Below are 12145 nucleotides of genomic sequence, written 5' to 3'. Positions count from 1 at the left end.
TTCATTTCAAATAGACATTTAGTTTATGGGATACTTACTTGATTTACACTGATAAATATAAAATTCTGGTACTGCAAAGCAGCCAATAGGATTTCCGCTCATGGAGGTTCTGATTGGTTTCTACGGTTATCATCTCCATACTTTTTTGTTCCCTATTGCTGCTTTGACGAATTGGATTAATATTGTGTAGGTACCATAACAACTCTGACTTCTCAAAGTGTTCTGCTAGGTGAGGCCTGTATGGATCAGACTTGTTATTCCAGCAAACAGGACACATGCACAATCAGAGTGAGATCTGGGGAATTTGGAGCCCAAGTCAAAGCACTGAACACTTTGTTACGTTCCTCATACCATTTTGAATACTATTTTTCAGTGTAGCAGGGCTGTTTATCCTATTGCAATAGGCCACTGCCATTAGGGAATACTGTTGTCAAGAAGGTGTGTATTTGGTCTGCAGGTGGTATGTATCAAATTAACATCATCATGAATACCAGAACCCTAGGTTCCCTGTTACACACCTTACTGCAGATGATGTAGATACACTTAAGCTTCAACTGGAAACAAACTACCGTATTTTTCGCCCTATAAGACGCACCGGCCCATAAGATGCACCTAGGTTTTAGAGGAGGATAATAAGAAAATAATATTTTCCATTACACCTCAGGTCAGACCAGCAATCAGACTCCCAATGTTAATCAGACCTCAGCTCACAGCCCCAATCAGACCCCCAATGTTAATCAGACCTCATATCAGCCCCCCAATGCCTCAGATCAGCCCCCCATGTCAGCCATAAGCCCCCCATGTCAGCCATCATGCCCTCATGTCAGCCATCATGCCCCCAGGTCAGCCATAATGCCCCTTCATGTCACCCATCATGCCCCCATGTCACCCATCATGCCCCCCATAGTCAGCCATCATGCCCCCCATAGTCAGCCATCATGCCCCCATGTCAGCCATCATGCCCCCCATGTCAGCCATCATGCCCCTCATGTCAGCCATCATGCCCCTCATGTCAGCCATCATGCCCCCCATGTCAGCCATTATGCCCTTATGTCAGCCATCATGCCCCCCATGTCAGCCATCATGCCCCCCATGTCAGCCATCATGCCCCCCATGTCAGCCATCATGCCCCCCCCCCCATGTCAGCCATCAGCGCAAAAAAAAAAATAAAAAAATAACTTACCTTTCCTGCTCCTGGACACCGCCATTTCTCACCACCAGTGCTCTCTCTCTTCTTCCTGCTTCTCGGCTGTCAGCTGTGAAGGCTGCACACAGTGAACTCACATGGTGCGCAGCCCTTTACAGCAGACAGCCGAGCAGAGGACCAGGAAGCGGTGAGTACAGATCCTTCACCGCTTCCTGGTACTAATGAAGCACTTCCAAAATGGAAGCACTTCACTAGTATTCGCCCCATAAGACGTCTTATGGGGCAAAAAATACGGTATGTAAGCCTTAAAATGATTGGCAGTTTAACCGAGGTGCAAAGTCATAGGTATTCCCTAGTATTCACCCTTTAAGCCCAATACAGGGATCTGGACTTCGCTGTAGGGAATCCCCAGGTCTTAGTGATCAGAGTAGTCTCTGATTGACAGTGGTGATAAAGTGTACAGAAAATATAATAAGGGGCTAGCCAGGGATCATCAGCAGGTAGTCAAATATGTAAATGGGACATCAAGAGAAAGCAAGGTCAGGAGTAGGTCAAAGTCTATACTAGAGAAGAACCAAAAGGTAAGACAAAGGAAGCATCCAAATGTTAGCCTGGGTCAGCAACAAGTACAGTCACAAAAATAGCACAAAATTATGTTAATGTGACCTGTAAAAATGTGAAAAAAGATACAAGACGGATCCCTCTGTCCGCGTGACGGATCCGTCTGTCCGCATGCGCAGACCGGTGAAAATGTGAAAAAAGATACAAGACGGATCCGTCTGTCCGCATGACAAGCGGAGAGACGGATCCGTTCTTGCAATGCATTTGTGAGACGGATCTGCATCCGTATGCGTCTCACAAATGCTTTCAATCGCATGCAGATCGGCGGATCCGGCGGCAGTTCCGACAACGGAACTGCCTGCCGGATCACACTGCCGCAAGTGTGAAAGTAGCCTAAGCAACGCACAAACACCCAACCAACCACATGATGTAAAAAAAAAAAAAAAGCCTAATTCATTAGACAGGGACACCAGGTACTATTGCTTCATGGTCCAGTTTTGATTGCTACATACGCATTATATGTGAACAGGTGTCATCATGACCAGTCTATGGCTATGCAGCCCCATGTGCCCATGCTGCACTGTGTTATGGCACCTTTCTGCCATAGCCAACATTAACATTCTCAGCAATTTCTGCTACAACAGCTCTTCTGTGGGATCAGACCAGATGGGCTAGCTTTTGCTCCCCATGCGCATCAATGAGCCTTGAATGACCATGACCCTTTCTCTCGTTCTCTGGTTGTCTTTCCTTGAAACACTTTTGGCATCTACTAATCACTGCACACCGTGAACACCCCACAGGTCCTGCCATTTTGGAGATGCTTTGCCACAAAATAATTCAGTATCTCCTAACAAAGTGATATAGATGGGTCCCTAGACTGTAAAATGTACTGGTACAACAGACTTAATTTTTACTATATTCTAATATATACTGTACAATTAGCGTAATTGAAAATTTCAAAATGAAATAGCATACTTAAAAAACGTGGTTCTCAATAACTGTCACAATGGTTGACTAAAATAATACTCACTCTAGATCAGGCATTCCTAACCTGCGGCCCTCCAGCTGTTGCAAAACTATGAAAAAAGTTATGCAGGAGTTGTAGTTTTACAACAGCTGGAGGGCTGCAGGTTGAGCATCCCTGCTCTAGATGATTGGTGTGAACCAGCCTATCTGTTTACACAGCTTGCTGCATAGAGAGTAGATCAACGAAAATCCTTATTAATACTGTCCTTGTTTTACAGCAAGGAGAGAGGCTATCTAATCCATTATGCTCTTCATCCTCAAGACTTCTATGCTATAATTGTCAGGAGACTTAACTCTCTTTTGGGGCTAGGCCTAGAAAGTGATAAAAAAAAAATTGGATTTCATTCACCATAACAAAAAGTTTCTCCCGTCATCTCCTCCCTCTTGGCAGTAAAAAATAAAGAATAGCTCATGGCAGAAATTTGCCAGTGCAGGTGGTATGTCGTTGACATATGCCTCCCATGACTCCTGCTGTATAGTGGGTAGCTACTCTGGTTTACACAGAATAGAGAGAGTCATTCCGTAGCAAATACCCAGATTGACTTTGACAACCTGAGCTGGTGTCTAATGATAAAATAACTTTCTAATTAAGTTTTGAGTGGTGCTTATAACTGTAATAACAAATATGCAAAGTAAGATGTGTAATGCTTTGTTTCTCCTGTGATGGCGTTGTAGAGGAATTGAACACCTGCTTCCAGGCTCCTCAACAGATTACAGCACATTACTGGGGTTTCTGCAATGGGGCACTCTGAAATCAGTTTATTTCAGATAAAAAGGGATTTTCTGGGGGGGGCCTGGCCTGCAGCCGAGCGGAGAGGACGGCTTCCTGTAAGCTCCCTGGTGGCGGATGGTATCGGAAGCCATCGGCCCTGCTATAAGCAAGTTATCCACACTGGGGGCCCACCATCAAGTCCTGCACCCTATTCACTGCACGGAGAGACCTCTCTGACGCCTGATAGTCCCTGGCCTCAATTTCCGGGACGCACGCTCGCCGCGGCCGGGCATAAGACGGCACCCACTCTTCACAAGGGACAATCCCTGGCTTGGTGCCGCTCAATCTGCACAAACCCTCCTGCAGGCATCGCCAGACCTACCAGGAGATCTCTCTCAAGGAACCATCTACCCCACAGAGGGTACCGAATAATCAGCGGGTCTTCACCTTACCCAGCCACGTGCAGCCAGCACAGACTTAAGGGACGCACACTGCACCTTAGAAAGACACATAGGAACCATGGACCAGCGGGCTGAGCAGGGAACATCGGGGGAGCCTAGCGTGGTAGTCCCTGAGCAGATCACCCCGGAGGCAAGTGCGCCCCTACCTCTGGTCCCCTCTCAGGACCCACAGCTTGTGCCCACTATAGGCCCTCATACCCCAGCAGTGCGGACATTAGACCCCAGCTAACGGGTCACAACTAACAGCTAACCGGGCCCAGGAAAACCCCCCACTGCAGTTACAAAGACTACTGTGCCCCCACACTCCCAACTTCTGAAGACACATTACCCCCACTTACCAGTGATTTTCGCTATAAACCCAGCTATTTAAAGGACCAGTGCTTCAAATTTCCTAGACCGTCATACTAGCTGGGCCAGTCTAAACTTTTCTGGTCTCTCTTTGACGTAAATGAGACCCTTAGGGGCTCCCGGGTTCGGGACATCAAGGATGGCCGCATTTTAAACCCCATATAGAGCGCTAACCTAAACCCAGGAGTCAGCAGGAAGACCGCATACCCGTTTCTGCAACGGGAATAGGAGCGATATCAGGCCGCTCCACAATTGTTTGCCTTGTAAACACACGCAGTATTCATAAAGATTACAGCCTCCCACAACACTAACACAGTGGGGAAGAGATGGCAACCATTTTGTAGAGACGCCACTTTGAGGCGACTATCCCACTGTGCAGGACTTTATTAATATTAATTTTCTCTTGCTGAATTTGCCCTGCGGACACATGCTGCAGTTACCCTAGACGGGGTGAGGTTTGGCTTCCCTATGTAACCGGCTGGCTCTCTTTTGGCCCCCCTCGCACAAACTGCCCAAATCGCTTCAAACCTCTCTGACCTTGGCATAGGAATGGACAAATTGCTTATGGGACCCCAACCGCAAAGACAACAGCGCTAAACGCTATCAGCTCAAACAGCACCAAAACCCCAAACATCTAAAGCCCAAAACAAAAACAAAAAAATTGAAAAAACCTGCACCTTTAGTGACCCAGGCGGATTTGCCAGTTCCAGACTCACCGCTTTCCTCACAAGAGCTTTTACCAGACAATATTACACCTACAAATCTCTCGCCTCCACATGGCCCACCGCCTCGGTCGCCTCCAGATAATACACAAGTCACGGCGGTGGCACAAGAGGTTACCCGCTTGCTGCTACCACTCTTTGGCAAGAGGTTTGATGTCCTACACGCCTCCATCAACGCGATGGCTCAGATCACCGCTAACGCGCAAAAAATCACTGAATTAGAAAACAGAATGGCCACGGGGGAAGCAAGTATGAAGATGGTATACTGGCTTAACTGCGACAACGAGAAACCACAGAGACGCTGCTCAGAGAAAAATTGGAAGATCTGGAAAACAGAGATAGGAGAAACAACCTCTGATTTGTACGGATAACGGAATAAGTAACTGGAGAGGCCCTAATAGCCTTCCTGGCGATCAAAATCCCACAGGCCCTAAATCTTGAATTGCCTGCGGATCCCATGATAGTAGACAGGGCACACCGAATAGGTCTCCCTAGAGATCAAGGGGGGGCCGCCCCTGGCCAGCTATTGCCAAATACGTTCACTGGGCCACAAAGGAAAAAATACTACAGGCGTATCGCAACCAACTGGTGGTAGATGGCCAGAAAATACTCCTTTTTCAGGACTTTTCTGCAATGATGGCACAGAAACGTAAATCATTTGTCACAATCTGCAGCTTCTTACATGATAGCAACATATGTTACCAGCTCCTGTACCCAGCCAGCCAGGCTACGGGTGCAACATTAAGGTCGCAATCACCTTTTTGATGACCCAGTGGATGCCAGAAGATTCTTTGGCCAGCAGGACGCAGGATGAACATGAGCTAGAACCCGAGGGAGCAAAACTCCAACCTCAAGCAATTTTCTTGCTCCCCAATTCTTGAATTGTTCCTGAAGGTTTTAATGTGGAGACGTCATTTGACATCTACAGATGTTAAACTTTGTTTGCTACAAGTTATGTTCTATGTTTTCAGGTTGATAACTGTGATGCTCTGGATCTGGGACTCCCTCATCGGCTGTGTGGGACCACTCTTGCTCGCTTGCTGGGGCGTGTGGGAGAAGACTTATACACTGCGTGCAGAATTATTAGGCAAATTAGTATTTTGACCACATCATCCTCTTTATGCATGTTGTCTTACTCCAAGCTGTATAGGCTCGAAAGCCTACTACCAATTAAGCATATTAGGTGATGTGCATCTCTGTAATGAGAAGGGGTGTGGTCTAATGACATCAACACCCTATATTAGGTGTGCATAATTATTAGGCAACTTCCTTTCCTTTGGCAAAATGGGTCAAAAGAAGGACTTGACAGGCTCAGAAAAGTCAAAAATAGTGAGATATCTTGCAGAGGGATGCAGCACTCTTAAAATTGCAAAGCTTCTGAAGCGTGATCATCGAACAATCAAGCGTTTCATTCAAAATAGTCAACAGGGTCGCAAGAAGCGTGTGGAAAAACCAAGGTGCAAAATAACTGCCCATGAACTGAGAAAAGTCAAGCGTGCAGCTGCCAAGATGCCGCTTGCCACAAGTTTGGCCATATTTCAGAGCTGCAACATCACTGGAGTGCCCAAAAGCACAAGGTGTGCAATACTCAGAGACATGGCCAAGGTAAGAAAGGCTGAAAGACGACCACCACTGAACAAGACACACAAGCTGAAACGTCAAGACTGGGCCAAGAAATATCTCAAGACTGATTTTTCAAAGGTTTTATGGACTGATGAAATGAGAGTGAGTCTTGATGGGCCAGATGGATGGGCCCGTGGCTGGATTGGTAAAGGGCAGAGAGCTCCAGTCCGACTCAGACGCCAGCAAGGTGGAGGTGGAGTACTGGTTTGGGCTGGTATCATCAAAGATGAGCTTGTGGGGCCTTTTCGGGTTGAGGATGGAGTCAAGCTCAACTCCCAGTCCTACTGCCAGTTTCTGGAAGACACCTTCTTCAAGCAGTGGTACAGGAAGAAGTCTGCATCCTTCAAGAAAAACATGATTTTCATGCAGGACAATGCTCCATCACACGCGTCCAAGTACTCCACAGCGTGGCTGGCAAGAAAGGGTATAAAAGAAGAAAATCTAATGACATGGCCTCCTTGTTCACCTGATCTGAACCCCATTGAGAACCTGTGGTCCATCATCAAATGTGAGATTTACAAGGAGGGAAAACAGTACACCTCTCTGAACAGTGTCTGGGAGGCTGTGGTTGCTGCTGCACGCAATGTTGATGGTGAACAGATCAAAACACTGACAGAATCCATGGATGGCAGGCTTTTGAGTGTCCTTGCAAAGAAAGGTGGCTATATTGGTCACTGATTTGTTTTTGTTTTGTTTTTGAATGTCAGAAATGTATATTTGTGAATGTTGAGATGTTATATTGGTTTCACTGGTAAAAATAAATAATTAAAATGGGTATATATTAGTTTTTTGTTAAGTTGCCTAATATTTATGCACAGTAATAGTCACCTGCACACACAGATATCCCCCTAAAATAGCTAAAACTAAAAACAAACTAAAAACTACTTCCAAAAATATTCAGCTTTGATATTAATGAGTTTTTTGGGTTCATTGAGAACATGGTTGTTGTTCAATAATAAAATTAATCCTCAAAAATACAACTTGCCTAATAATTCTGCACTCCCTGTATGTGATTGACCTATCTGAGGACTATCGTGTACCCCCTTGGCCAGATGAGTACTACACTTGACAATCTTATTCCCACCTACACCTCACCACACTTGAAACTACTCACTTGGAAAGTAGCAGGGTTAAACATTCCGACAAAGAAGAGGAAGGTGGTAACACACCTCAAGCGCCAGATATCGTGTTTCTCCAGGAAACACATTGGAAAGCGTCCTCCCGGTCTACACTTAAGGCCTAACGGCGTCTCACACCTCTGAATCCAGGGGAGTTGTGATACTATTTAAACAAGGTCTGCAATATGAGATACAGAACTCATTGGTTGATCCAGCAAGACACTACCTCCTTTTAGATGTTCTGGTAGAACATGTGCCATAATTCTTACTAAACATATATGCCCCTAACTCCTCAGACTCATTTCACCAAAATATCAGAAATCCTTACCAACCGTGCGACATGCAAAACCATATTAGCGGGGGACTTTAACATTACACTAGACCCACAGTTAGACAGATCCCATATTAGAACACAGGGATCCCCGACTTCTCGCACGGTATTACAATTAATGGATAGACTACACTTATGCGATACGTGAAGAACAATACATAATGATACCCGAGAATATAGTTGTTACTCTAAAACCCATGATTCATTTTCGCGCATTGATTTAATCCTGACTTCTACCACCTTATTAGATGACCTAGCGACTGTCACCATACACCCATAGCGATCTCGGATCACGCTCCGGTCACAGTTACAATTCAGGCACTACAACCACAAGAAAGGTCCCGCCTGTGGAAGTTTCCCACATATCTCTCGGAGTCAGAGGACTTTGGGACAAATCTTAGGGTCCACTGGACTAACTATATGGATGATAATGACATTCATCTAAATGATACCCCACTTCTATGGGCAACCACCAAGGAGGTCATGCGCTGTCACATAATAGCCTATGTCACACATAAAAAGAACAGGCTAGGGAGCGATTCGACTCACTACACTCTGATCTTCCACTCAACGGGCCCACTCTAAAGCTCCCACTCCTCAAACAAGACAAGCATTCTTAGACGCAAAATCACTCTTAGACACATTTGTTGAAGGACAGGCACGCTGGTTTATCCACTGTACTCAAAACAAGTACTTCTGCTGGGGAAATAAGGCAGGAACGCTACTTACCTCTCTTACCAAACCTTATAGAAGCATCAAACTAATAACCCGTATTAAATGCCCGGACACAGGCCGACTATACTCTACGACTGATAAAATAACTGAAGTCTTCTTTAAATACTATGAGGACCTTTACAGGGCCTCTCTGTCACGACTATGGTCATGGTCGTGACTCTTAGAGCCGCATGCAGTTGCCAGTGGCCAGGTTTGGTTGTTTACCGCAGGTGAGGGCTGTTAGTTGGTAGCCTCACGTGCGGTTGCCGCTGGCAACATGGTGTTGTTGGCAGTGTAACAGCCTGAGCTTGTTGCTAGGCGGCTCGCTGTCAATGCATGCGGTTGCCTCTGGCAACGTGTGATTGTATGTGTGCACTTTCTCCGTTTGGTGTGCACGGGGTTAAGTTGTGTGTGTTAGGGGTGGTGGGTGTGACCTCAGGCCTCCTTATATGTTGGTGTGGTGGAGCTTCAGTTTGCTTGTTGTCAGTCTGTGTTGGAGCTCTGCTCCCTGGCTGAATGTGTCATGCTGTGTGAGCCACGCTTAGTTGTCATTGTTATTATTTGTGTCTGTTTCCTGTACCCTTCCTCTTTGGTTTTGTTGTACGTCTAGTGTGATGTGCCATGTCTGGTATTTGTGGTGTTGTTACCAGCATGGCTGCTTGACGTGTCACTTTTGGTGTGTGTATGTTGCACTGGAGGGGTTTAAGCAATATGCAAGACTGTGTGCTTCCCAGCCTGGAACCTCCATGCTTCTTGTAGCCACAGGGAGGTCCGGGTTGTCTTTGGTGCCGTCCTTCCATCTCGGCTGTGGCAGGTAAGAGTTGATAGCGTTTGTGGTGTTGCTGTGCTATTTACCTCCCGTACTGTTTATAGTCTTGCACCCTGCCAGCTACTGGGCCTTTGGAGACGCCTGTCATCCGTGTCCTGGATGAACAGGTGTTCTCTGCCCTGTCACCAGCTGTAGGGCAATGCAGGGATACTTAGACTTCTAGGCACGTGGGTATGAGTCCCATTACCTTTGAAGGGGGCTCATACAGATAGGAGACTAGGGCCTGTTGAGGGAAGTTTTAGGAGGTGACCAGCTCCCTTTTCCCTGCATTGCAGCCCGGTAGCAAAGGACATTGCGCAATGGGGGGGATTCCCCCACTCCCCGTCGTGACACTCTCCTACAAATCAGGAGGAGATGCGGTCTTTCCTAGATTCTTTACACATGCCCTCCCTAACTGAGGAATAAAGAGCGTACTTAGATGCAGATGTTACAGAGGAGGAGGTGAAACAAGCTATTTCTGAATCACACAACCGTAAAACGCCAGGTCCTGATGGCCTACCGGCAGAATATTACAAAATGCTATCACCAGAGATCATCCCTATGTTGACAACTCTGTACACTCAGATATATAGGGAAGGCATGGAAGTAGACCGGTTCACGGAGTCAAGGGTGATTGTGCTCCCCAAACCAAACAAAAACCATGACCTACAGCAATCCTACAGGCCAATTACCTTAATGAATCAGGATTATAAATTCCTAGCCAAATTTATTGCTAATAGAATGCAATCATTTCTCCCAACCCTGATCCACACCCACTTAAATGGGTTTTACACAAGGGAGGCACGCGGTTAACAATGTACGTCGTGTGGTGGACGCTACGGTCGTAGCCCAAGATCCCACACAGCCCCAGATACTTCTTCTTAGTCTAGAGGCCAAAAAGGCATTCGACAAGGTGTCCTGGCCTTTTCTACACACAACCCTAGCTGCCCGTGGTTTTGGAATGGGGTTTAGACAGTTTATAATGAATATGTATACTGATGTAACAACTATGTTAACCATTAATGGGAAGAACTCACAGGTTCTAGATCTCTTTAGAGGCACGAGGCAGGGATGCCACCTGTCCCCGATATTATTCAATCTTTCCTTGGCCCCGCTCTTGTTCCGTCTTCATGCCACGCATAGTTTTTGTGGGGTGAGGATAGGTAACAGCGAAATGAGGACAGCGGCATTTGCGGACGATGTCCTGTTGATGATTTCTGATCTCAAAGACTTGTTCGGGAAGCTACTAGCTGAACTCCAAGCTGATGGCTTTCAAAGTATCATAAAATGACAATACATGGCCAAAAATAAGGTAGAAATATCAAAAATAAAATCCATAAACATGGAGTTTCCAAAGAGAGACACACCTGAGGGTGGAGAGAGGTGGTGGACAGGCCACACACAGCATTAAAAAATAGATTAAAGACCATCAGACAGAGGCAGTTAAGAAAGCATGGATCCTTTGAATGAAAATGTTCTCATTCAAAACAGTCATGGGAGCCTTCTAATCTATAGATCTGATCTACACTGTCTATCCATTGTTTAGTTGACGGGTCTGTATTTGGCTGGAATCAACAACTTTGCTACAGTTAGAAGATGTGTTGGTAATGAGTGCTTATGTGGGAAACAAGTCCAACCATAAAAGAATCGTCCAACCATACAAAATCGTTTATTTTGATAAACAAATTGTTGACCCACACACTTGGCGTATGGTGTCCTCCACCCTCCCCCAGAAGCTCTTAATCCCACCACACTCTCACTATATATGTGAAATTGTCCCCCGCTCTTGCCAGCATTTCCAACATAGATTTGTGACACTCAATCTTTGGCAGAAAAGTAGAGCAGAGGTCTTGTACCAGCAAGTTAGGGTTTTGTATGAATTCTCCTGCATGCAAACAAACCTGGAGAATCCATGAGATCTGGACAGGATCTGTCTGAACTGTGAAGCTGAAAAGACTTTACCTAATTTCCTCTCCCACATTGATGCAAAAAGGTAAACCTTAATGACCAATAAAGAAGGCCAAGGCCTTAGATATTTTGGAGAACTCTTTATGAAAAGGCTAACATAACCTTCTCAAACCAGGTGAGGGACCGGGTAGGAGAGTGAAGCCTCAGCTATTGTTGACAAACCGATGTAAATTAGTAATAATGTAAGATAGGGAGATCCGAGACACCTAGGAGGCCAGCCAGATCCCGATTGGTAGGCATCTGACAACTATCCAAAAGAGATAATATAGAAACATCTAATCAGCTCCAAAACTCCACAGAGTCCGCAAGGAGTAAATATACAACCAACTGAAAGAGATATCTAGCTGGAATCAAAGGAGAGGGGAAGGGAGCAAAAACAGGGGATTCAGGTTGTCTATTCCAAAAATAAAATAATCCCCTACTGCAGGGGTTAGAGATAGTTCTATGAGATTGTGGAGGCATACCTACCCATTGCATATGGTGAAGTGAGGAGTCAAGAAGAAGTTGTTCTAACTCAACCGATGGTAAGCTGACAGTCATTATAGTGATATCCAGCCATCTACACCTCTAAATAGCTACATAATACCTCTGTAAGTCAGAGAGGCC

The 12145-nt window shown here is 45.8% G+C and overlaps 1 protein-coding gene across 2 annotated transcripts in view; it reads left to right on the top strand.

Annotated features, from left to right (window-relative positions):
• The window catches only part of RASSF5 (Ras association domain family member 5), a 111456-nt gene that overhangs the window by 63747 nt on the left and 35564 nt on the right, over window positions 1-12145 (top strand). The gene's annotated exons all lie outside the window — the stretch shown is intronic.

This window comes from Bufo bufo, chromosome 3, assembly GCF_905171765.1.
Source record: "Bufo bufo chromosome 3, aBufBuf1.1, whole genome shotgun sequence".
Lineage (NCBI taxonomy): Eukaryota > Metazoa > Chordata > Amphibia > Anura > Bufonidae > Bufo > Bufo bufo.
This window is presented reverse-complemented; position numbering and strand designations above follow the sequence as displayed.